This window comes from Phalacrocorax carbo, chromosome 6 (genome assembly GCF_963921805.1).
Source record: "Phalacrocorax carbo chromosome 6, bPhaCar2.1, whole genome shotgun sequence".
Taxonomy (NCBI): Eukaryota; Metazoa; Chordata; class Aves; order Suliformes; family Phalacrocoracidae; genus Phalacrocorax; species Phalacrocorax carbo.
This window is the reverse complement of record NC_087518.1, coordinates 5,674,227-5,699,720: the sequence shown is the minus strand read 5'-3', so window position 1 is coordinate 5,699,720 and position 25,494 is coordinate 5,674,227. Positions and strand designations below refer to the sequence as shown.

Below are 25,494 nucleotides of genomic sequence, written 5' to 3'. Positions count from 1 at the left end.
GTGCATTGCAAAACCCCCAAGAAAAAGGGGTGGGAGCAAGAAGATGGAGGTGCATCACGCTCCCACACACGTCTCTTGGCCCCGGAGACACAGAATCAGCTTCGCAGCTCAGCCCTTCCATCTTTCTTGGCTCAGTCTAACGAAATGCCCTCCATATTCCCATCTGCCCTCTTTTTGCTCTTTACCAAGGAAAACGCAACCAGCCCAAAGCGTGGCCGGCTGCCGCAGGCACTGGCAGCCCTTTTAGCAAACAGGCAAATCCTTCATGTCCAGCATGTCCCTGAATGCACCGAACCGCATCCAGAGAGCCTGGCTACAGGTCCCAGCTCAGGCAGAGCGAAGCAGAAAAGAAAAATCAATCGGCCTTGACTCTAAGCTCCTGTTTCAGTGCTTCAAGTCACTAGTGGTCAGCAAGGAGTCTTTCGGATGTGCCTGTCTGTTCAGAGGGGAAAAAGCAGGAATAAAAAGCAGGAGTCAGGGCTGTGCCTACTGCTACCCCGAGGGTGAGCCAGGATGCTCTCCCTGGCACCGGGCTCCCAACAGGGCTCTGATGTCTGGTCACACCCGCTACTTCAAATGAACAAGCAAACCAAAGAGAAAAACGGCAAGGACAAGGTAGATCTTAGACAAAAGCAAAATACCCCTTCCTCTCTTCTCAGGTCTGAGGGGTAAAGGACGGAACAGGATAGAACTGGTTTCGGTTTAAAGCTGCAAAGAAATCGCAGGGAGAGAGCACTTACAGAGAAATGTATTTCCATGTAAACTTTTATGCACCGTCCCTTGTAACTGGACATCAGGGAAGATGTTAATAAACATCAGAGTGAGGAAAACACAGTAAAAGGAAAAAAAAAAAAATCAGACTACAAACCCATCTCTTCCAAGACCTCAGAAATAGCTCTGCAGCTATATATTGCAGGGAGTCAAGCACACTCAAATACAAGTTTGCATCTTGAATATAAGCACACATACATACAAACGAGGTTTTGCAGATATTTGTTAGCTGTACCACAAGACTTTCCAGGGTTGGTGCTGCAGCTTATATTACAGTGCTTGTAATATAGCTGCAGATCAGCCCCCCCCCCCCAGAAGGGGCCTTGGGAAGAAGCTGAAATAGCGACAGTTTGTGTTGCTGGGGATATTTCTGAGACACAGTTGCTGTTTACTGTGTTTCTATTTCCAATCAAGCTGCAAAGTCCACCCATAAAACATGAGGAGGCATTTCTTTGGGTGTGGGACAGTGCAACGCACACGCAAGGAGGACCAGCTCTCCAGCTGCTACGCCTGGGCAGAGCTCCACTGAAATACTCTTAGCCTGACCTACAGCAGAGCATTTGGCCCATAAAGAAGAAAACTATATTAAAAATCCGCAGTCACAAGGCTTTTCTCGGTATATATTTATGCACAAAGCTCAAATAATTTAATACCACACCTCACTAATCATGTGAGTGCACAATTTTTGCAGGGGCAAACGGTTCTTGTGCATTTATATTGCGCACCTCTTGCTCCTGGCTTAGAAACAGTGCCTCAGAAACTTACCGGCACTTTTAAAGGTGGCATCTATCTATGCCTTATACAATCCAAAGTGATTAATCGTAGGCTCCCTAGGAGAGATTAACCTGCTCTACAAGGAGTCAAAAACTACTTGTAACAATGGCAAATCACAGAATATGGCCAACTGGACAACTTCATCCCACTTAAAAGGGAAATTAAGTAATGCACTCTGGGGTATGTTCTCTTGTTACACTTGCAAATCCCCATTAATGCTAATGATTGCACAAAGTGTAAGAAAAATGCTACAAACACATAAAACAAAGCAAGATTGGCCAAGAATACGCAAAAGCATATGCAAAGGGATCTAAAAGTGTTTAAATGTAACACAGCTTCCTTTCTTCCTCTCTTTCCCTAAAAGCAAGAGGCATGCAGGAATGCAAAACCATATAATTTGCCAACAAACGCACAAACTACAGCTCACGAAAAACAGTGAAACCGAGAGCCCGCATTCAAGGCTAGTGCAAGTTCATCATCTTAACTAGAGATCAGAAAACTGGCTCCTAAAGTAAAAAAAGAAAAAAAAGACATCAATTCCATTTGTTCTTAAGAAAACCATTTCCTACCAACTTTTGCAAACAAGAATGCCTACAGCGATGTGATTGGACTCTCTGTGATGGTTTTGGCTCGGCTCCCTCCGCCCTCCTCAGCTGGGTGGCTAAATGTGAGTCTAACCACGAGGTTCAGAGGGTTCTGTTCTTATTAACCTTCCACTTCACGTGGCCAAGTTTCGACAGGAGTAAAACCGCCTTTCAGAATTTTCACTTATTCTTCGTTACTTCGGAGGTGAGAGTTTACATTTCTGTCCACATCTGCGATGCCGTTCTACCGCGGAAGGACAATACTGAGCTAACACACCAGACAACACAGAGTTAATATATTGGCACTTGGCCTTTTTCTACTTTCCATGGATTTATTTATTTGAACCATCACAAGAGCGGTTCAACGGCTCCAGAAGTGCCATAAACTCTTGCCCAAATTTTGACGCCTAGACACAAAATGAAACACAGAGATGATCTTAGGTGCAAGACTGGCGATGGCAACCTGCAACCATCCGTTGCAGTGGGGCAGCGTCACAATTAATCAGTACCTTTGTTAAATGCCCGGTGCCAAGGCCATGCTGTCACCATGGCACACCAACGCTTGCATGCGAGTGCGAAGTGAGATGGGATGAGAACTGAAAGCGCCCTAACTGCTCCTGAAAAACTCCTCTCCTTCCAACCGGCTGCTCTTCCAAGCCACAGGACATTTTCCAGCGTGGTTACGAGCACCACCTCAGTCAGGGCTGTTCAAGATGAATCTTGTCTTTGAGCACGGAAGAAAAATTCACAAGGGGGAAAAAAAAAAAATCAGATCTGGAAACTAAACATTTTGTAATCTCCTGCCACGCAATCTGACTTCCAGGCAAGCTTCCAACCCTTTCAATAGCAAAAAAACCAGACAAATACACCATCTTCTACCACCTCCTGGTGTATTAAGACCAGAGCATGATACGATACCTCACGCACATTCAAAAAGCTGTACAAGCGTAAGGGAGCGACGCGCCCATGCACGGTGGTAGAGGAGACAGAAAACATACCGCGTGAAATAAAACAGAGCCAAAATAACCACTTCTGTTACAATAAATTTATCTTCTCATGTTCCCCTACCGCATTCGGCGTGGCTTTCCTGGCACAAGGAACACCTGGGCGACCTGCAGTGCTGCTGCTGAGATGACTCTGCACTGGGAGAGCCCGGCTCGCCCAGGCTTTGGCCATAGAAAGGGCACAAGGCAAGGAGAGAAGAAACACCGGCAAAGCCGACGAGCAGTGCTGAGCACTACGACACGCTCTCAAGATATGGCTGGGCTATTGCACTGCTCTTATCAGCAGATACAAGTTCAAGGTCAGCCTTGATGCACTTACAGAAAACTGACACTGCCTGCGTCCTGCAGTCAGCACAACTTCAAATCAAGGCTCCCCATTATTAGTAGTAATTTTGTTTACTATTGCAGGGCCTCAGGACAAACAAAAAAGGAGCCCCATCGTGCTCAGCGTTGTACAAAAATGCTTAATTAGCCTCTTCATAGGTTGCTCCCTTGAGCTTCTTAAAAGAAGTTTAAAAACAAGACAGTTTCAAGTATAAATAAATTCAAATTTCAGAATTCCAGAAATCAGTTCCCTGAAATTTGTTTCCATAAACAATTAACACTACTTTGCCTTTTCAAATTTCAGCTCGACACCAAACACCTAACCCTTTTGTTTACTTTAAGAAAAATTTGTCTTATAAAATCTTGGTCCTTGGTACGTAAATAGCTTTTTGCCATCCATTTTAAGCTGGGATTGGAACACACATTTTCTCTGAACTATGTGAAAGTTGCAAAATAATTGTTTTACTGTTGCTTCTCTCCTCCAACTACAGTATTTATGTATCAACAATATAGACGGCAAGTGTACAGGAACATTCACGAATTGGAAAAACAAATTAAAAATTGAGTTTTGACTCAACACGATACAAACTGGACTACGAAATTTGAAGCCATGCTACGATCTCATGAGCTCAGCAGGATAACGAAAGCACCGCATAGCTAGATATGAGGAATAGCAAGTCTGTTACAGCAGGGAACACACGAAAACATGAACAAAAAATTTTGGAAGGAAAGTAAAACCTCAGGCTTTTTGCACTTTCTCTGGAGGCACCTGGTCATGCACATTGTTTGAGATGCCGAAGTAGTAGTACTGCTGGTCCAACCTCCTGTACCAGCACCTGTAATGCTGTTCTTAACGCCTGCTAAATTCAAAAGGTGAAAGGAGAAAGTGGCGCGTGAGGCAAGAGAAAGGCAGCCCATCCTTCTCAGGGCTATTCACCCGCGGTACCAAGTCTCCCCAGCTTGTCAGTGGATGGATCCTGAGGACCAGACCATCACTTTTGAAAGCATTTTATGACCACTGTGAGATACAAATACTTTCTGCTGAGTGTCCACCTTGCTCAGATCTGTACCAATAATTTAGAGGTCACCAACTATTACATCCTGTTACCTAACTCTTCAGTCTCTGCTTTATTTCTTTTTACGGTTTCTGTTCACTGATGTTTCCATTCACCTTTGAAGATGCCCATTTAATTTAGCTGGATTTTTAGACCATTCTTTGGATTACATTTCCCCCAGGCTTATTCTAACAATATCTTGACAATAAATGATATTTGGATACCCCACAGAAACCCCACATCAAATATTGATTACTGTTATTCCCATTACCACAGGCTAAACCAGTTAGGTCCTAAGAGCAAATCAGAGAGCTTGATTCCACGTTCTGGTCCTTTAGAGGAAGGACACGACGATTCTCCATAACAAGGAAGACGCTGACACAGAACCAAATAAATGCCCTAAAAATGGTTATTTCTCTGGCACGGTTAAATAAAGGAAATATAGTAAGCTACTTTGCATGCAGAGGACAAAATCAATATACTTTCCATTCAGGCAAGAAAAATAATAGCATATTGCTTCACATACGTACATACTCTTCATTTAAGGTGGGGTTTCCACAATTCCCCTCTGAACACCCAGCTTTGCAGCATGGACCTCTCTATAGCACTCAGCAATCTCTGCTTGACATTAGTACTAAACAATATTCATTAAGAGCATAACACTAAAGTGCAACATGTAAGTAAATCAAACTCTCAGTGCTCTATTTTACAAATTTCATGGGCCACTGGGGATAATTAAAAGGGTAATTATATAAAGTTGGTGCAGTTTTGAGACTCAAATGACATTTTCTGCTTTAAAGCTCTTGATAATCTGGCATTTTTTTTACTAAGACAGTCTTTTTGTACTTTTATGGTCAAGCAGCGTAAACAAACAAGAACTGGTTTTTAACGTATTTCAATTCTTTTTTTTCTCTCTCTCCCCCCATACTGTTTTTCTTGATCAATACCACTCACTAGTTATTCCTAAAAGTCCTACATTATCAAGAAAAACGAGGCCTCGTAGAAAAAAAAAAATCACTGATCACCATAAAACGATACTGAGCCTCAAGCCTGGTTTAAACTGTAGCTCTGGACAAAAATGGTATTGCTTTGGGTGTTTACAGCGCTGGAGTGCTCTTTGGTTTGTCACTGTGTTTAACCACTGCTCTAAAGCTAGCAAAGTACATTACTGGTAGTAACAGCTCATGAAAAATACAGCGAAGAAACTGCTAGTGGCAGAAGCATTTAACTTTCTTGTTAGCAGCCTCCCCCATGTGGCACTTTAGCACCAGCAAGTTGTTTATTATGTTCTGTGCCAGGCAAAACTGATTAAATGGGGCTCTTAAGAATCAAAGCGTTATAAATTCATGGAAATACAGCAAGCAATAAATTCCATGGAATTAAAAGCTTACTAGTGCTATTAGCATTTCAGGGTGTTTGCATTGTTAATAGTGATGTGCAAAAATGATGTTCCTATAAGACAAGGCAAACCAACAGAACGTATGCTTTAGCTGCTACGTTATTACCCAACGTCACCATTACTTGTAAATTCCCCCCCCGCAACCTAAAACGCTCATTAATGTTTTAAAGAAAAATCTGAACCAAAGACCTACAGACCAAAGATTTACATCCCTAGTAAGAGAAAAGTATTATACACGGAACATAATGCTGTTATGACTCTATGAAAGAGCTGGAGATGGATACCCCAAAGCAGAGGTCTGCCCTGGCTTCTGGGAGGCGGGAGCAGGGTACAGCAGGGTGATGTTGCTGGCATTACTGCCACATGTTACAACACAACAACTTGCTAATAACTTAATAAGTAAACTCGATGCATAGTAATTCTTAATCCCAAAAAGAAAGGGCAATGCAGTCTGACCTGGTGGTCAGTAAATCTGTCAACAGCTCTCTGAAGAGACATCTTTACTCCAGGTCGCTCTATCATCATTCCGTGGGAATGACTCTGGTGGCAGGTGACTAACTTCTCCATCATTACTGCAGAGCTCCATGCGAAACACTAACGCCAAGCTGGTATTAGGCCTTCCCTTATGCCCATCTGTTTGCAGGTAGCTGATAACCTTGTAAATGGAATTCCTTTCAAGCGGAAACTTGGTAAAGAAGCTGCTTTCAGGTATGAGGCTGGGCAGGAGTGGAATGGGACACACTTCCCAAAACTGCAGAAAATTTGGGCCTTGCAGAGTTTGTTTGTTTTGTTGTTGTTTTGGGGTTTGGTTTTTTTTTTGTGTGCCTTTTAAAGCAACGATTTGTACCTTTCTGAGCTGCTTGAACACACAGCAGCCACGTAACCTAACCTGCAACGTCCCTCTGGGGGCCGAGGGGCAAATCTGGCTGTCGCTGCAGATGGGAAAATCAAATCACAGCCTTATTGCCACAGTTAAGGTTTGACATAGGATAAAGAACATATTCTGGATGGTACATCATGCACAGCTGGCAACGTACAAAGTCAAGAAAACACAAGAAAGCTTTGTCCAGAACAAACAGTACCCATGCCACAGTGAGTCAGCTGCAGAGGTAGGAAACGAACCCCAAACACTGTCTCGTGGGCTCAGGCTCTGTGCAAAGCACACCTTAACAACAAAAAACCTCTCCCAAGATTGAGGGGGTTGACATTTTGTTTGCCTGGAGCAAAACAAAACAAAGCAGTAGGTTTTAAACTGCTCAGAGGCACGTTGTCTTTTTGATGTATGCATGTCCTGGCAGTCACACATGTGCATCAGGAGAGAAATAGCCCAGGTTTTTTGGCAGTTATTTAGTCCTTTTAATCTGAAAGTCGAAAATACGCCGCCATTGAACCTTTGCAGCTCCGGGTTCTGCATATAAAAAGCAGCTGCCGAATACATGCAGGGAGCAAGGGCTTTTTCTTAATGTTTGAATAGTTCCAAGTTCAAACCCATTAAAGTCCAGGTCACACCGAGATCATGTCACTGTTAATGCATCCAGTTACATGCTGAGGGAAACCCAATATAAAACTATGATAAACTCTAGCTCTCCTGCAGAGAAACACTAAGGTCTTACCCAGATGATGCCACAGATCACTCTTCATGGGCGGTGACCAGACGGGATGTCAATGTCAGAGGACAACATCTGGGAAAGTCTCTTTAACAGTTGTTTTTTTAAAGAGGAGGTCTCCTCAGATGTCTATAGAGCTTGTTTGGACCTTATTCTCCCCCTGCTCTTGGGGGAAGAACTTCTTGTCCCACTGATGCTGTCTCCTACACACCACACGTTCCCACATAACCTCCTCCCATGTCACCAGCAGCCCACCCTCCACTGCGCTTTGGGAAGGTATTGGGGCTGAGCATGATCAAGATGCCTAACGCCATGCTCCTCCTCCTTTTAGGTGCAGATCCTCTCTGCAGATGGGCAAAGTCCCACTTGTTCTTGGTGGACTTCATGTCTGGCCAACTATGTGCTGTCCCAGGAATGACAGCAGCAGGGAAGCAGAAAATCTGGGACAGACCAGCTACTGCCCTGGCCACGCATGGAGGTACTCTGGGGTCTACCCTCTGCAGATACCCGGCATCTCGTAACACAGTTGATAATAGCCCTACTCTTGCTAAGAAGGAAGACAGAGACACAGGAGAGGAGATGTAAGTGGGGAACTGAGGGTATGCGGCCTTATGACAGTAGAGCGCACAGGGAATGCTCAGGGCTTCCACCTTGCTGCGTGCAACCAACCGTATGGCGGCGCCTGGAGATGGCCACTGCCCGCTGAGAGAAGGCAGCAGGAAACAGAAGGAAGGAGCTGGGAAAGCACAGCTTTACTTTAAGGGACAAACAGCTCTTCCTGATCTACAAAAACCCAACATCTCAACAAAAACCTACCAACTGCCAATATTCCCAAGCAACATACCGACCAGAAAGCTTGCTCCCCTACGACAGTCCGTCAGGGGTCTGGGTTGGACAGAGCTGTGCACATTTATCTACGCTTTTGATTCAAGGAGTGGATAAGACTAGGTGGGAATAGAGGAGATCTCATGGCCCACGCTGAACACCCGTGGGACCAGAGACAACCTGAATCCGCAAGGCAGCAGAGAGGTGTGTGCTGACACGGCAATGCACAAGCCGCCGCAGACAGTGCCCCCCACGTTTGATGACAGCTGTGTATGACAAACCCTCTGCAGCACAGGAACGTTTCCTTCCACACCAGCAATGGTCGGGGATCCTGAAGTGCCTAGTGCTAATCCAACAACACCTATGCTCTAGATATGAGAGCGAGAATGGACGTTTCTTCTAAACGGTGGTCTCAGACTCACTGAAGGTGCTCAGACCCCTCGTAACTGAAAGCCTTCATCTCCAGTAGCTTCTGGCAGGGCAGCTTCAAAGACAGGTTCCTCAAGTGGTGGAGCGTAAGTGACACGGGGATGCGGGCGAGGTAGCATGGCACCACGATGCTGCCTCGTCCTGCCCAGCTGGGAATCGCCGTAGGGGTTTAGCATGAGTTTCATACACTGCCGGGTCTAGTAAAAGCCAGCTACTTACCCAGCTCCTCTCTGAGCTTTCCATCCTAACTGTGCTGGGGAAGGAGGAGGAGGACTTTACTGGACTTTTTGACCTTATCATGTATCTAGAAAATACTACGGCTGATCTGGATGCATTTCAAACCGAGTTAACCATGGCAGCTTACGGAGTGGTAACGCTCCAGCTGGCCTGCATATCATACGGCAACGTACAACACTAACGACACAAACTCTGAGAGAAGTAGCGAGCACACACTATACACGTGGGATTTACACTGCGCACATGCTGGATTTGCACTAGTCTTCACGCAATTTTCTGAAACTTATTACAGAGTTAAACTCTGGAAAAAATTGTGAATGCTCTCAGATTGAAAAGATATTATTTTTTTAAAAAAAGAATAACTTCACTTATCAAAATTCAAATGATCTAAAAAAAAAAATATTGCCTCATGCACTGAAGTCTCATAGAGGAGAAATTTTAACAAGCCAAAATCCGCATTTTTAAACTATATTCTTTCAGTTACTCAGCTTTCAAAAGAAGGGCAGTCCCGACTCTCCTTTTAACTACTCGAATACAAATCCAGATAATTCTTTCAATTTCAAACAATATTTTGTCTAATTAATATCTTTTTCCCCCCCTCCAAAGCATGTATTTATCTGCTGTGAAATCAAAGGCAGAAATGAATTGTTTTAAAGATAGCAGAGAGTAAATAACCAGTTTGGAACCTTGCAGCCTTACCCTGGCAATTTGTCTCATATAATTGACTCAGCAGACACGCTTACAATTTCTTCCAACTTTCAGAAGACCTCCTGTGGCCTTATTTTAACATTCTCCAAAACTGAGCTCAGAGCTTTGAACACTCTAAGCAAGTAGCACCAAAAGCAATTACCCCTCCCTCCTTAAAACAAAAGGAAACAAACAATGAAAGCATTCTCTTTTTCCTCGCCGGACGTCAGATCTTGAAGAGGAATAAAGATGCAAAAGAATCGGCACTTTTCGGAAAATAATTTTTCTGTTCTTTTCCAATAACAGCTTTTTAATCCATGTTCAATAAAGCTTTAAAAGCAAAATTTCCCAATAAAAATTATCTTTCCCAATTATTGGAGTAAAATTTAAATGAGGGAGGACAACAGCAGCGAACACTAACCGTAAAAATAACTGCATGACATTTTTCCAATTAAAACGGGGTTAAAAAAATCCCCCTCCCTCCAAAAAGGAAATGCTCTCATTGCCTATATTATTGATTTATGCTGTTGTTGGCTTTTAAGTGTAGCACTTTCTATTTCTAAGATCTTTCCAGACAATTAGTAATGTCACAACTGCGCACCACTGTTCCATTGGTGGAAGTGCCTCGGTAGCAGGAAATGCTGTGCCCTTCCACAGACGTTTCCTTCCATCAGTGGGATCCACTAACCCTTAACGTGTCAGGAGATTAAACTAAACACTTGTATTACAACTAACATGGACAAACACAGGGGCTATCAAAAATAACAAAAAGGGTGTGACAGGAGAAGGAAGTAGACCTTTTACTCAAATTTTGTCCATTTATCTTTTTTTTAAAAAAGGGGGGAATAGCAATTTTTTTTTTCATAACAAAATAGAAAGAGATCATTATATTTCAATAAAAATCTATTTTGAAAAGTTCTATTATAAACTACTGATATTAATGGTTTGCAATGGAAATGACGTCAGAGACTTAGTTACAAATGTCCAAATGTTTGTGCTACCCTACCGAAAAAATAAACAGTGAGCTCAGAGTCAGAAACTACCCTTCTGGGCAATTCAGCAGTATTACGCAAAACACTGTGAGAAGTATCCGGCCAGCAAAGATGGGAGAGCCCCAAATTAAAATTCATAGATTGCACTGGGAGACACAGCAATTAAACATCTTGGAGGTGGTGTCTGAAGTTCCTGCCATTAGCAGCAGTGAAAAATGCTTTCATATGTTGCAATGAGAAATATGGGCAGGCAATCAGGGCCAAAAACTTACGCTTTTTTGTGTTTGTTTTTTTTTAATGCATTGGCTTTAGTACGAGCTACCAAATAAGAAGGGTGGCCTCCTGTAATGCCCACTGACATCACTGGTCTTGTAACACTGCCACCGTAAAATATGGTTGCTACCGCTGCAGGACAGTAGCTTCAGTATTCCAGAAGATATACTTCTGGTGTGGTAGAAGGCAACATGCGGCGACCTCAGAGATGACCAAATAAAATATCAAATATGCAATAAGAATCTATTTCTGGTGTCACTTTCTCACATCTCTAGATTTTGTAACGCAGGATCGTGCACCATCTTCACGACGTGATTTTTCTAGAAGCAGGGTCTCAAGCCTGCAAATCTGCAAGTGGTTCCTGCCCTTGTGCTGAGAAGCAGGCACGGGTGTGAGATGCTAGCAGACAGCAGTGATGCGCATTAAAGCCCATCAGCCTATTTGCACCAGCAAGTGGCAACCACCATTGCATCCACCGGCCCAGCAGCTTCAGCACAACCCTTAATTCAGAGTTATCTGCCTGCTTCAGAAGGAAACCGTGAGACCGGATCCCTTCCATCACGTTTGGTTTTGCGTTTGAGACTGAGCACGAGTTCAAGCTATCTGACCTGCAGCCCGTGCCTGGGTTCTGGAGTTACAAGGACCAACGCCATTCCAACCTATGCCATTCCCAATTCTCTCCTCGCCCAAGCTATGAAAAAATGCAGCATGTCCTGACATTTTATCCACCTTGGTCTCAAAGAACCAGGCTGTAAATTGTGCAGTCTGCACTGCATGGTATATTATGAGCTGCTTCTTTGGTATATCTGTAGTTAGGCCAAGTTGATGAACACAGCGATGTACCTGTTGAATACAATCCATCGCAAAGCTACGATCAGCATGAGAGGGGAGAGGCTGTTCATGGACGACTGATGGCACAAGAACAGGCTCCAACTTTCTGAACATGGCTTTTCCAGCATCTTTTCCCACATGGCTCAGGATGACGAGTCCAACCAGCTTCAACAGCACCACCCATCACAGCAACAACAACAAAATCCCTTGCAGGCACACCAGTGCGGGGTGCGGGGTGTCGTGACTCCCTCTTGGGACGCGCATAGCTTGAATTCCCTCGTACACACAAGGGTGGTGGGAGGAATTCAAACACCCGCCCAGGGCAGGGACACTGCAGCCCCGAGCTCCATGATGGCACTCACCAATATAGCCATTTTAGCATGAAACTCATAAGATGAGGAAGGCTGGGCCTCCTCTGATGACATCTTAGTTTAATGGACCTCACCACACTTTTTAGCAACTGGCAAACATCAGTGCACCCTTTATGGCTGCTTAACCTGCAGTTACAGCCTTTACATATTGGGCCATCTTCAATATATGCAGCTGTATTTGAGCTGCAGGTATAGATGAGGCTACCCTTTTCGAAATCTAGAGGTGTGCATGAACCACTCAGCCTCGGGCTTCATGTTCTTCATAGATTTCAAATGGATGACAGTACTTTGAATACACGTTAAGTAATACAAATCAGCACTTGCTTTTTACTGAAGATCATACTGAGCATCTACCTAAGCTAACGGAAGAAACGCTGCAGCATTATGCAAAATACTGGCCAAATCTTGCTCACTTTAGCAGTCTTCATGAAGACGAGAAGGATTTGGTCCAAAAGCACCACAGAAGAGGATCAAAACCTGCTACTGACTATGTTAAAGCCGAGAAACATTTTTCTACCAACCCACTTGAAGATTTATAATATATTAAGGAACATTAAGAAGAAGAAGAAAAAGAAGAAAAGCTAAATGGGCCAAAAGCAAACAAAAGAAACATGTTCTCTTGAGATTGCTAATGCTGGCAGACAATAGCACAGAAAGAACTCCTCTGACAGATCTTTGAAGTCTTCAATACAGCAAGCTAGTGGTCCATGTTAATGAGATTTGCTCAGATACTTTTTAAATTATTCCAAAATGTCTTAATCTATTTTCTACATCTTCTTGACCCAGTTCCTTCAGAAAAGTCACAGCTTTGCTCATCTCTGGACTAAACTTTTCATTGAAATAGGTAAAGTCTTCAAGCAGTTTGTGTTTCCAAGGGCCCACACACCACCTTTTTAGGGTTTACCCCAAAACATGCAGACAATATTGTAATTTCTATTGCTAGAGATTACAGAAACACTTTGCACCGCACCATACCTTTCAATTTGAGTAACTCAAAGGTCTTAACAAGTAGGATATTACAACCCCTCCCAACAACCGAGAAGTAAATAAATCCAGTCTTAGATGTGGCCTGACAGGCACTAACCGCTCCAGCTACATGACGACCACCCCACCAGCAAGCGAGCAGCAGGCACCGATGGGGTCTCCCAGATCCCTATTTCCTGCTGGGGGTGATACAAGCACTCATGTAAAATGCTTCCAGTACAGCTCTATGTAATTTGGGCCTGTTGCAGAGAAAACATCACAGAACATGTCCAAGAATGAGGTTGGCTGCTTCATTACAGACTTTCTTATGAATGGACCCAAGTCACAGGACCCATATTCAGAAGTCGCCACGCACTGCATCTTCTAGGAACGATGGCTATTTCTGCTCTGTAATATGCTTTAAGACCATTAGGTCAAAAGCAAGAGAAGTCAAGGTGCCAAACTGAGTCAGGGAAACATCACCCTACTAACTGCCCAGGGCCTGATGTGCAAGCATCGCTGCCACCCAGCCGGCACAGAAAATGGGAGTAAGGACCTCACCAGCACACCTTCTGGAAAGTCACTAGCAAGGAAGAGTGCTGGGGAGAAACTGCACACACTGTTGAGCCCTTCATAAGCAGAAACTTCTCTGGAAAAGTTTGTTTCAGGGCTTCAACTCTTGCCTAGAGCTCCTCCTGCTATGGCCAGCAAAGATGTGGCGCAGCGACATCCCAATCCGGCTTGAGGGCTATGTCTCTTCCTCATGAAACAAAGCAGTGGGACTATTGGACAAAAATTTTTTTTTCTTCATTTTTGTCCCAGAACCACTTCATTTTCCACATACTCTATCTGTACAATCCATTTTTTATATTGCGCTTAGGAAAAAAAAGTCCTTCTGACCTTTCTCCTGGCTTGAAGGGAAGGGAGAAAAAAATATATATATATAAAAAAGTTAAAGCTCAAACCCACAGATTTATCTGTTGATCACCTCATTCGGTTCTGAGTTACAGCTGGCAGCTTCTGTTTCATTATCAATATTTAATCAGCATTTAAGTCTGACAAGCATTAAGATTTGAAATTTTAAACTAAGTGCAACTTTGCTAAATCCTTTGTGTTGATTTTTTCCCATCTTCTAAAGGATTCTATCTTTGCTATCTTAAAAGTCTGCATGTGTCTTTTGTCATCAATAATGTACAACTTTAGTAGCATGTTTTGTACTTTTCAATTTTTCAGCATGCAAGCTATCCCTGATTTACAATGCTCACTGAATGGTGTTTGATTATTGAAAATGCTTTTACATACATTTAAACAAATGACTACTCCTGGAAAACTAACACTATTGTCCATAATTCTGTAAAAATACATTTCCCCTCCCTTCTCCCCAAATCAAACATTTCAATTCAAATTCTTACTTTGAGGAAAAGCTGGCATATAATTAGGCATTATGCCTAACAGTGCTAAATAAAGGAGAACGTAAACATCTTAATTCTGAAGGTTTAACTATCAAAGCCCCTTGCTGTATCTATTCTGTTACTTGCGCCTCCATTCAGAGCTCTTTGGAGCTCACGGGGGCGGGGGGGAAAGGCCAAACAAAACACAGAGTATAAAAATCCAGTTTGCCAGCTCGGTCCTGCATCCCACTCCGCATGCCCGAGGGCAGGCTCGCACGCAGTGCTGGGACACCCGGGGCCACGCGGCCGCTCCTCAAGGAGCAGCGAGTCCTGCCCTATAACTGCACTGAGCGGCTTAACCGCTAACTCAGAAGATGGGATTTCACCTGAAATTAAACTATCAAGCAATTGAGCTCAAACTCAATCAACCAAACCCTTAACCTTCCCTGTTCCAGTGGCACTGCTCTAATTAGGACTCTATCACTGTTTCCATTACTATCTCCTATTCTCATGGTTTATTATCTTGGCAGTTTCAATTCTCACCCAGTTGAAATTTGACATCCAGTGTCTTGGACCACATATCATTCATTATGGCTTTATTTTATGAAATACGTTGCAAGATTATGGACCGATCCTGCAGCAAATAGGTTTTCGTTGAAAATGGCACCCCTCACTGCAGTGGAAGCAGGACAGAGCCAAACCTCAGAGAAACAAGTCCTAACGTTAAAGGACACACAGAACCACTTCTTTTTCATCAAGTTGTAAATTTTGTTGTGCAGTTTGAAAACACGTGCTTGAACGTGCATCCCGCATGCATATACTGTAGCTGTCCCATGGTGTCATTCCAGCCCTCAGGGTCTTCTCACTGAGCCTGGAACATCTTCTGGGAGACCAAATTTGGCTGAACCCTACTTACCAGTTCTGCCCAGGGGTGCGGGGTGAGGCTCAATAACCTACAATACTCAGGAGGTCAGACTGAAAGATCTAATGGTCTTTTCCAGGGATATATTCCATGAATCACCCAAACTGCTTACTGCTGAAGGACGTGGGCCAGAGGGCATGTCTGGCACGTGCGGTGTGTCCTGATGGTAGCAATACAAAAATATGTCTGCTTTTGGAGACATGGCCTGCAAACTTCGGGCCACTCGAAAGTTAGTGTTTTGCATTTATCACAACCAAAATCCCTAATTTTCCTGGGTCGCGTAGCATCATGGCCACACACGAACCATGACTCCACAACAACCCCATCAATTCTGAAGCCCTCTGATGCACCTGGGACTTAAAATTTTCCCACTTCTTCACAACAACTCAAAGGGGGAACACCGCTGCAGGGCAAGGAACCACCATCATCTTGAACTGCAGGATCTGCTGCTTCTTCGATAGCTGAAATGCATCTAATACCTCATGGGCTCCACCACAAAAAACCCCAGCAATAATCATATCTTGAGGAGAGGCATGTATCTCACAGCTGACATACACCATTGACATGGCCAAGGATTGCAACATTCACTTGAACTTCATGAATTTCATCCTCACTAAATAGGTATTCTTAGCAACAAAGAACTGAGGAAAAACCCCACATCGTCCTCAGATCTATTTTAATTTAAAACAGAAGAGAACAGGTACATTTTTTTCCCCCCTTGAAGTACATTTTAATAAAATTAAAAACAAAAATAGCTCTAATTCACTTTGATGCATTTAGTCATTCTGTAAAATTCTAAGTTTAAAATGAAATCACCATTTTATATTCAAACAAGGTCAAGAGAACAGCACTAACGAGCACTGACATCACAGCGAACAGCAGCCACTGCTCAACGCTTACATCAGTGTTGCTTGTTGCTATGGTGCTTAACCGACTATTAATTTCTGAAAGAAGGTGATTATAAAGCAGCCATATGAACCTCAGTCAGATGACACCCTTCAGTACCAAACACCGATCTGCGTTACTCTTCTCTTCTGCAAGTTAATTTTGTGAATCACCACTTTTGTGATGTTAATATTCCTTTCCAACTTGAAACTTTGGACCAGAAGAGAGGCAAGGAGTTATTTTAGATGCAAGGGACTTTCACGTTGCTTTAAATAAAAATCATTTTTGCAGAGAGTGATATTTCTTTCCTTTTTGCTACGCTCCAAAAGACTAAAAAGCATATGTTTTAATTTTTGCAGTGATAATAAGCCATCGAAATAGCAGCTAAATACTGCTCTCCTGCTCTGCTCTCCATGCTGCTGTAAATCCCGGAGTGTCTCAGCCTGGGACGAAGCAGCGCTGAAGCTGACTTGACCGTTCCCCAGGGATTTGCCTCGGCAAGGCAACCTTACCGCGGGGCTGCGCTACTGCAGCTCCCAGCCCAGCACCCGTGGCTAGCGGGCCACGGGTTTGGCCGTGTGGCCAATAAGACCAGCCAGAGCAGGGTCTTCCCGCTCGCACACAGGCTCTGTCCGGTTACCAAACAGCCTTCTCAGAACATGGCTGAAAGCCAAAAAGCGCATCTTTGTAGCCTTGCTCCTAAAATGCAACCGGGCACCTAAACCATTGGCTTCCCAGGCAAAACATGGGTTTAAGGCACAGCGGTGGCTCCAGAAGCTTAGCTCCAAGCCCGATCCCGCAGTCTTTAGCCATGTTGCCAGATGAGCCTCTACTTGTGCAACTAAGGCGCGCTCCTGGGGTTTGCAGGGCCAGACCCTTCCTTCAGATCTGCTTCAGAAACTGTGTGCAAAATATTATTTGTGTTTACCTTCTTCAGTTGCTCCTGTAAAGCAATCTTCAGTTACAGCCACCCAAAAAGGTCACTCTTCTTACCCTGCAGAGAAAGAAGGTAACACACGTGACTGCTGGGTCAGCGTCAGCAACAACCACCAAAGCATTTCCATTGGCAGCACTTTTGCAAGTACAAACATAAATAAAGCAACAAACAAATCTAATCGTGTTTAATGGTGAATGACTTTCAGAAAGAGTTAATAAAAACAATCAAGTCACAGGACTGCTGCTTATCAGTACCAGCCCGCGTACGGCTCTTCAGTTCAGCACAAGCGACTTGGTCTTTGGGAGGAAGAAAAAAACCCGTAGAGATGAGGCATCTTTGTTCTCTAGCATAAACTTCCTTAATCTTGATGTCTATCAATCTATTTTCAATTTGAATAATAGATGAGTTCAGTCCTTTGTTTCAGAAATCTGACTATTGTCTGAATGGGTTCTCCTTACTTAAGGCACTTTAAGACCATTTGTAACCACTGCTATTTTAGCTTCTGGATCCTTTCTTTTTTTCTCATCCTTTTCCATAGAGACACAGTCCTAGATGAGATTTTAAAACTAGCTGCACCCTCCTAATTCAGAAAGTTGTTTACTGTCTTGGGATATCTCCTTGTTAAGCATTACCAAGAGCACACCAAGTACGCCACGGTAGGAAGAGCAGTGGGTATTAAAAAGAGAAATAATTAAAGTGTATCTTTATAAAAAGTAGGAGGGAGAAAACAGCACGTGTAGGGTTTTTTTTTTACCCTGTATATTACTGCATCTTGTGTACTCTCTCTTATGCAAAAGAGTATGTAATCTTTTAAGAAACATGACAATCTGCCACTTTCTGTTCATGTAATTGGGATCAACATATGGTACAAGAGAAAAGAAAAACATTTGTTTATTAATTTAGATCAAGTCACTAACTCAAACCACTAACAGCATTCAGAATTAATTCCCCATCAATTGACCAAATACCTTAATAGAGTAAAATTATAACATAATTTCACTGAAGTGTTGATCTTCTGCCTGCAGGGGTGCAGAATAGGATGTAATAAAAGAGAGAAAGAAATACACAAGAATTTGGTGACACAGATGACATCATACGAAATGGAAAGTCAGTGACACGTGGATGTGTAAGACAGAGCTACGTGAAACTCCATTTCATAAAATTCACAGAGTGATGTGGAGTTTTGGGGGTGTTAATGAAACTCAGCAAATGGTAAGTTACACTGTTCACGCCAGCAGGTGAAGCTTTGTGCTGAAGCAGTAGAACACCAACCTCTGGGAAAAAAATCAGAATCTTCATTGAGTTCTTTCAAAAGAAAACATACTCATTTGCCATTCATTTTGGAAGGAAAAATGTTTTCACAATAAGAATGAGGCATTACCTCTTTACCATTGAAACCTGATTATTTTTAGCCAGAAAAAAAAAAGGTTGCCCTGAGATGAAATAAATATTGCTTTTATCTGTTGCTCACTGGCATTTTGTTTTCTTTTTTCTTTTATTTTTTATGTTTCGAGTGAGAAGCTTTTCAGCGTTCTTTTAAGATCAGGGGCCAAAATTTGTACATGTCTGCTGTATAGGAAGGCCTGTGTACTTTGCTGGGGTACATGTATGAGACATTCCGGATTCTGCACTGTAAAGGACATAACACTACTCTGTCATAATAGGTCAGGTCTCACCTTCCTGAGAGTATGTAAAACAATACATCTTTTATGTAAAATACATGACCTTTGACACACGATGTGCTCTTAGATTAGCAACAATAAAGGCTTTTATCCTGCTTTGCTGCGGGGGTTATCTTGAATTTGACACTTTAAACCTCTTTTCATATTTATCTCTTTTATAAATTTCTGGGTATTTGGCAGTCAGTTCCTTATTTTGGCAGTATTTTGCAAGCAGACTTCATTTCTACCCTGAGTCTTCATGATAGCAAATGAGCCATCTTAAAATGTCCTTTTTAAGGAAACTGCTGAAAATCACACGTTTGCATAAAATGTGCATACAATATCTCTTTCGGCAGAGCTGTAGAAGGCAGGTAACGTTTTTCTAAACACATTTGACATATATGAACTGAACTCACCGCCCCACCGTTAGCAGGTGGAAGACCAACGTGGTCTACCGAGGGCAACACACACGGTGGCCTGAGGAGGACTTCAGCTCGTCGCACAAATTACTCCCTGATTGAAACCCAAACTGATTTCATTTCTGGTTACCCAAGTCTCTCTGTATGCTACCTGGCTTTCAAAAATTTGGATAATGTACCACTGAAGTTAAAATGAGCAGCAGAGCCAGCTGTTCTCACCTGTGAACATTTCTCATTAATAGTCAAAAAGTTGAGTATCTCAAAACATAGAAACACAAATACAGACCTTCCTCCTGAAAATGTTTATATGGTTGAGCGAATTGATGTAGGCAACACACATTCCTTCCATCATGCTGTCTTTAACATAAACACAAAGTACCATCAACACTGTAAGCGTGCGTGTGGAGCAAACAAAGAAAAAATCCCATCCTACCAAAGCAAGACACTTTGCTACACTCATATTTTCCCTCAAGGAGATGATTAAAATAGAAAACCAAACCACAAACGAAAATCCACTTTGTGAGCAGCAGCGGTCCTGCTGTCTCACAAGCAGAGGGAAGGTCTCCAAGCGCCCGTGACACTGTCCCCCCGGCTCAGCTGGCATCCCACATGGGGAACGGTCCGTGCAAAACCACGTGCCCTGCTGAGATCTTACCGGATAATCCTGAAAACATTGGGTTTACTCACCAAGTGCCTCAGTTTACCTACCAGCGAGATGGGTAAACGCTTTTGTAATACATTTTTAGATCCAATACAAACATACTTCTTAAAATACCTGTTTTCAGCAGGATTTTGGAAAGACAACTGGTAACAATGCTAAAAAGATCACGACCTGAGCCGGGGCCATAACCTCTTCAGTTGACTTTAACAGAAAGTCCCCCGTATTGCTCTGGATCAGGTCCCACCTATTTAGCTGGCGCCAAGGGACCAGGCAAAAAGATGAGATGCCTTGCCATGATGCCTGCTGTCGGGTTGGACCTTGTAACTCTCTTGATCCCACAACGCTTATGCGATTAAGTGGTCTCTTCCTTCCGGGCAGGCAGGTCATTTCTGGACGGCTGCAGGATGGAGCCCTACCTCAAGTGATTACCACGAAGCCAATTTTGACTAATAATATAACGAATTTGCAGAAATAGAGAGCATTGCAGAATGAAATTCTACTTAAAACGGTATCATTTTTATTAATATCTAAATAAGAAGAGCCTTGGGTGTAGCCAAAAATAGATTCACCAAGACCTTGATCCCACACAAACTGGCTGTGAGTAATTTTACACAGGAAAGTAGAACACCAGTTGAGCTGCTCTCCCGCTTAGAATTACGCATGTACATTTTTTTGCCAGTGTTCCAAGCCTTGAGAACCCTACAATTCATTATTGGAAACCTAAAGCAGCAAGGGAATCTCCCTTTTACTACCTAGAAAGCACGCTTTTTATTTTAAAAAAGAGAGAGCGAGAGAGAGGGGAGGAGAGAGAGAAAACACGCACGATAGCACAGCAAAAAAAATTTTATGAAATTTTATTTTTATTCACTTTTTCTTGTACAGGACCAGCTGAAATGTATTTAATGTGTCGGATTAAAATATTTACTACAAAGCTTCCTGAAAGCTTTAAAATATCAAAACTTGATCATCTAATAAGCACTTCTGTGCAGTAATTTCTCTTCAATAAAGTGAACCATAACCATCTAATACAGCTGCTTCTTTCCCTTCAGAACTCCCTGAGTCACATTCAGCACAGGCTGAAATATGAAATATGTCCTACTATTGTCATAATTATTATTTTCCTGTCCCTTGCAGGAATAGATGCAGTCAATGATTTTGTCAACTGTACATTTGTAAGAGAAAAAAAAAAACCCAACCCACTACATTTTTCATTTGGTATTTTGCTAATCCTGAAGAGAGAGGATGCACCCTGATCGGGAAGAGCAACATCTGGTACCTGGCACGCTTGTGGGCCCGACACCGCGCACAGGTTACTTTTCTCACCCAGTGCACTCGGTTGAGTTACCTGGACTAACACACAAATCCTACACAGAATCGCTTTCAGGATGGTCAGTAGTCATCTCTTCAGTTTTGTTCTACCTGTTTGTTTGGGGTTTTTTTGGTTTGGTGTTTTGGGTTTTTTTTTTTAAAGAGGCATCCAGCAACCTAAAAAAAATACATTAAACTAACTATTTTAAATTACGTGAGAGAGAAATATTTTTTCTGACCATTGTCAAGGTGGCTACTTTTTATCGTGCAGCATCTATTAAATCTCAGGAGGCACGGTACAGGAGATTTTTCTATACCAGGAGTCATTATCACCTCCTCAGAAAGTAAAATGCAGGTGAACAGTAAAGCTGCGAGAGACTAAGTGCACTTCTTCCACCTCGCTTTGAAGAGGGGGAAATGGATTTGGTACAGGCCAAAACACAGGGATATAATATGCTCGCTACCTTGCTGCTTCTCGGTGGAAGGAGGGAGCAAGTCATACTGTATTTTCTTTTTCAGTCATTAGCAGGCTGTTCAGAATCTCTGGCTGGTGCTTATTATTTATTCTAAACAGAAATAAAATAAAATAAAAATAAATAACAGCACGAGGACAAGCTACGCACAGCACATTTTCTCTTTCAAAATAATATTACCTTTCAAGTCCACTGTAACCTTGGAAAAGAATCGCTCGATGTAAGCTAATGCTACGAAACTAATCACAATCCATTCCTCCCCCGCTTTTTAATAGCTCTTATAGGAAATACGGGTACGGTTAATAGACAAGTTAAGAACAGCTCGCTTCCCATACAGAATTTGAACCGTGATTGTTAAGTCTTGCATCTTTTAATGATGGATTGGTTATTTGCCTCACACGAATCGCTTTGCATAACAGAGCTGGCCCTCACTGAAATTCATCAGACGTAAAGACCATAACACGTTCCCAGCAAGTATCAAACCTGTCAAATGCCCAATCAAATGATGAGAGGCCATCTCACTGACGCTGAGAGCCAGGAGATCAAACGCTGCCGCCTGTTTTATACTCGCCAGATCTTCCCCGTTTCTTAAAATAACTCTCCGTGCCTCAATGCCAGCCTTAACCATTTTATGTCTGCGTTACAACTCTCATCTCGAAACTTGACCTCGCCTAATTAAAGCAACGAGAGGAATATCCCTTCCCCGAGCAGCGTGGAGCGACCGCCGTAGGCGTGGGGCTGAGGGGATCGCTCGCTGGCATCCCTGCGACGCCAAAGACCCCAGACCCGTTACTTTTCAGGACTCCTACAACACTCTCCTAGGTCTGGCTGGCAAAGCGAGGTCCTCGGGAGAGGCTGGCGGGTCTCCCACGGTTCCCAAACGTGGATTTCCACCCCCCCACGCCGTGACCCGCGCCTCGCTCCGGCTCCTTCGCCTGGGCTGAAGGCAGCCCTCTCAGCTCCCGCCCGCCGCCCCGCGCTCCTCTCTCTTACCTGACAGGCAAGTGATACTCTTGGTCATGGTCATGTGGAAATATTTTCGAGGTATCCTTTTAACAGCCTTTAAATATTGAAGCCTAAAAACAATATTTGCTGTTTTACCTTTGAAGCTTTAACAAAAGCTTTGTTTTAGCATTTACCTCGCTGTGCAATAAGAGTTAATAATCAAATCCGTCCCAACCCCCACAAATGTTAAACAAAAAGATAAAAGAAATGCAAATAGCTATTGTCATGGAAAGTTAAAGTACCTGTCTGTATTTTTAAGTGAAAACTATTATCTCTATCAATCAAAATTTAAGAATACAATAGCACTAATCACACAAGGTGCTTTGACTGAGGTACTTTTCCTCATAAAAAGTTTTTGTTTTTTTTTTTTAAACTGGTGCATAAAAGTAATACACTTACAATTAGATATGGTATTTGTAATTTTGTTATTAAAAACCCTCAGCAGCCTTATTGTTAATAAATGCCTCTGAGTCTGTAGGCTGATTTGTACCCAAGAAGACCAAAGTCCCTACATATTTTAATAAGGTTGATGAAATTTTATTCAGATTCTCACACTTTCCAACATGTGGTGGAACAGCACACTCTTCTGTTTGAGAGGAGTTACTCAAACGAAGGAAATAGTTAATTGGTAACCAAAACTACTACTTCTGGCCTCGCTGCACATTTTCCACATTTCTCCAAATGCTGTCTGTACTACAACCAACCGTCTGCTTTGAAGACGTGCCCTTTGTCATCTTTCCTTTAATTTTTGATACCAATTCCCTCTCATTGGACTCCGAGGTTCTCCTAATACAGCGTACGTTACATATACCGTATATCCTTTGTGCAGGCACGGCGCACCGATTTTCTTGAAAGTCATTTTTAAAACTAATTTGTCCAGACTGAATCAGAAACCGAGCCGCACAGTTAATAAGTGCAAGAGCAAGCAACAGTAATTACGCCTATAGTAAAAGAAAGAGCCCGGGATTAAAATACCTATAAGTAAATAGTTAAGCCAGGATGCCATTATGCAAACTCTGCTCTCAGGGAGGGACGTCTCCCACACTGAGGAGCAATAGGACTGTCATTTTTCCCCCCTGCAATATCAGGTTTCCTACTCTACAGTTCTGGTACTCTGCATCATGGCTAACGTCTCTAGTGTGCTATTAATATCAATGAAGAGACGATTCAATTTCCACATAAGAAAAACCTTCCCATTACAGCGCAGACGTTCTAGTGAGGACCCTTGCTAAGGAAACAATAAAGACCAGAGGGGTTGGGTTTGGGTTCCCCCCCCATCTTTTTTTTTTTTTTTTTTTTTTTTTTTTTGCTGCTGCTTTTGCAGTTCTGCGTTGCACACTGTTTGAAAGCTTTAGCTAACAATGGAAGCATTATCTTCAGGATAGTTACAAAACAGGATTTGTTAGTACAAAGAATAATAACACCGAACTCATTCCACCCCCACCCCCCACCCCCCACCCCCCCGCCCCCCGCAAATACCTGCCTATTGCAATATGGCATTTAGTACTTCATTCAGAAGTATATTCCAGAAAACACCTGTATTCTTGATCTAATTCCCTGCAACAAACTCCCACAGCAGAACACGCTTGCTTGAAGAGGCTTGGACATTTAAAAACAAACATTTTGTACGTTTATAAAATGTAGAACAGAAACAAAAGTATCTTATTCTACCGGAGTGCAAACTTACCCATCAATGAGGAAGAAAAAGGCTTAGAGCTGTACAGTAATTCCCAACCAACTGCAGAAAAGTTGAGAGTTTGAAAACACTAAAGCACTTTTGACTATCCAGCCTTTCTGTGCTTCAACACTGGCTGCAGTGTAAGGAAGGACTGAAGGTATGTGGTCTAAACACAACAAAAGCCACTGCCTTACTCTAGATTAAATATGCAGGAAGAGGCCCCTTTGCATAAACACAAACACTCAGCAAATGAGTAACTGGCTCAAATCAGACGCCTGCTGTGCCTTCTACCTGTCCTGATCTCTGACAAGCTACACAGCTTGTTTAAGGGGATAGGAGCTACAAGATCATATCAAATCATAGCGCTAAACGCTTTGCTCATATAATAGTAAATAACAGCAGCACCAACAACTCAACGCCAAACGTTCATTTCTAATCTAAGCATTGCTCTGGCAAAGAACTGAATCGTGCGCTATGCCCGCTTTGGCTCAGCCACCCATCTTGCCAGAGGAGAAGAAACACAACCAAACACCACCTGTAAAATTAATTTTCATTAACTGCACTGAAATCCAATACATTCCTGGCCCGGTCTTTTCTTAACAAGGATTTAAAATTAATACAGAGACTTTTGGTTGAGTTGACAGATTAAATCTGAATTTGCTTGTACTGACCCTGTTTTGTTTTCTATATAAAAGACATTCCACACACAGACCTGTTTTCGCTGTTCTGAATCACCGCATAATACACACCTATTTACTAGTTTATTTGGGGAAAAGGAAGAAATTTCTGAAGTTTCCCTTAAAAACATTATTTCCAAAATACCACTCTCATAAAATGACCCCTCCAAACTATATTTACTTCAAAAAAAACCAACTAAATTAGAGACTGTGATAACCACCACGCACCTCTCAGCATTTATTATTATAATTGAATATACATAATTATATACTGTAATTTACTCTCGCTTCTAGAGAAATAGATTATTTTTCAGTCTCGTTTATCCTTCCATACCAGAAATAGAATGAAGC

At 42.7% G+C, this 25,494-nt stretch overlaps 1 protein-coding gene across 2 annotated transcripts in view; it reads right to left on the bottom strand.

Annotated features, from left to right (window-relative positions):
* FOXP1 (forkhead box P1) overlaps positions 1–25,494 on the bottom strand; it is a 391,149-nt gene that overhangs the window by 210,483 nt on the left and 155,172 nt on the right. For both annotated transcript variants that reach the window (XM_064453468.1, XM_064453467.1), the window contains one exon: positions 17,253–17,318. The gene's annotated coding sequence lies outside the window, so the exon portion shown is untranslated. The remainder of the gene's footprint in view (positions 1–17,252; positions 17,319–25,494) is intronic.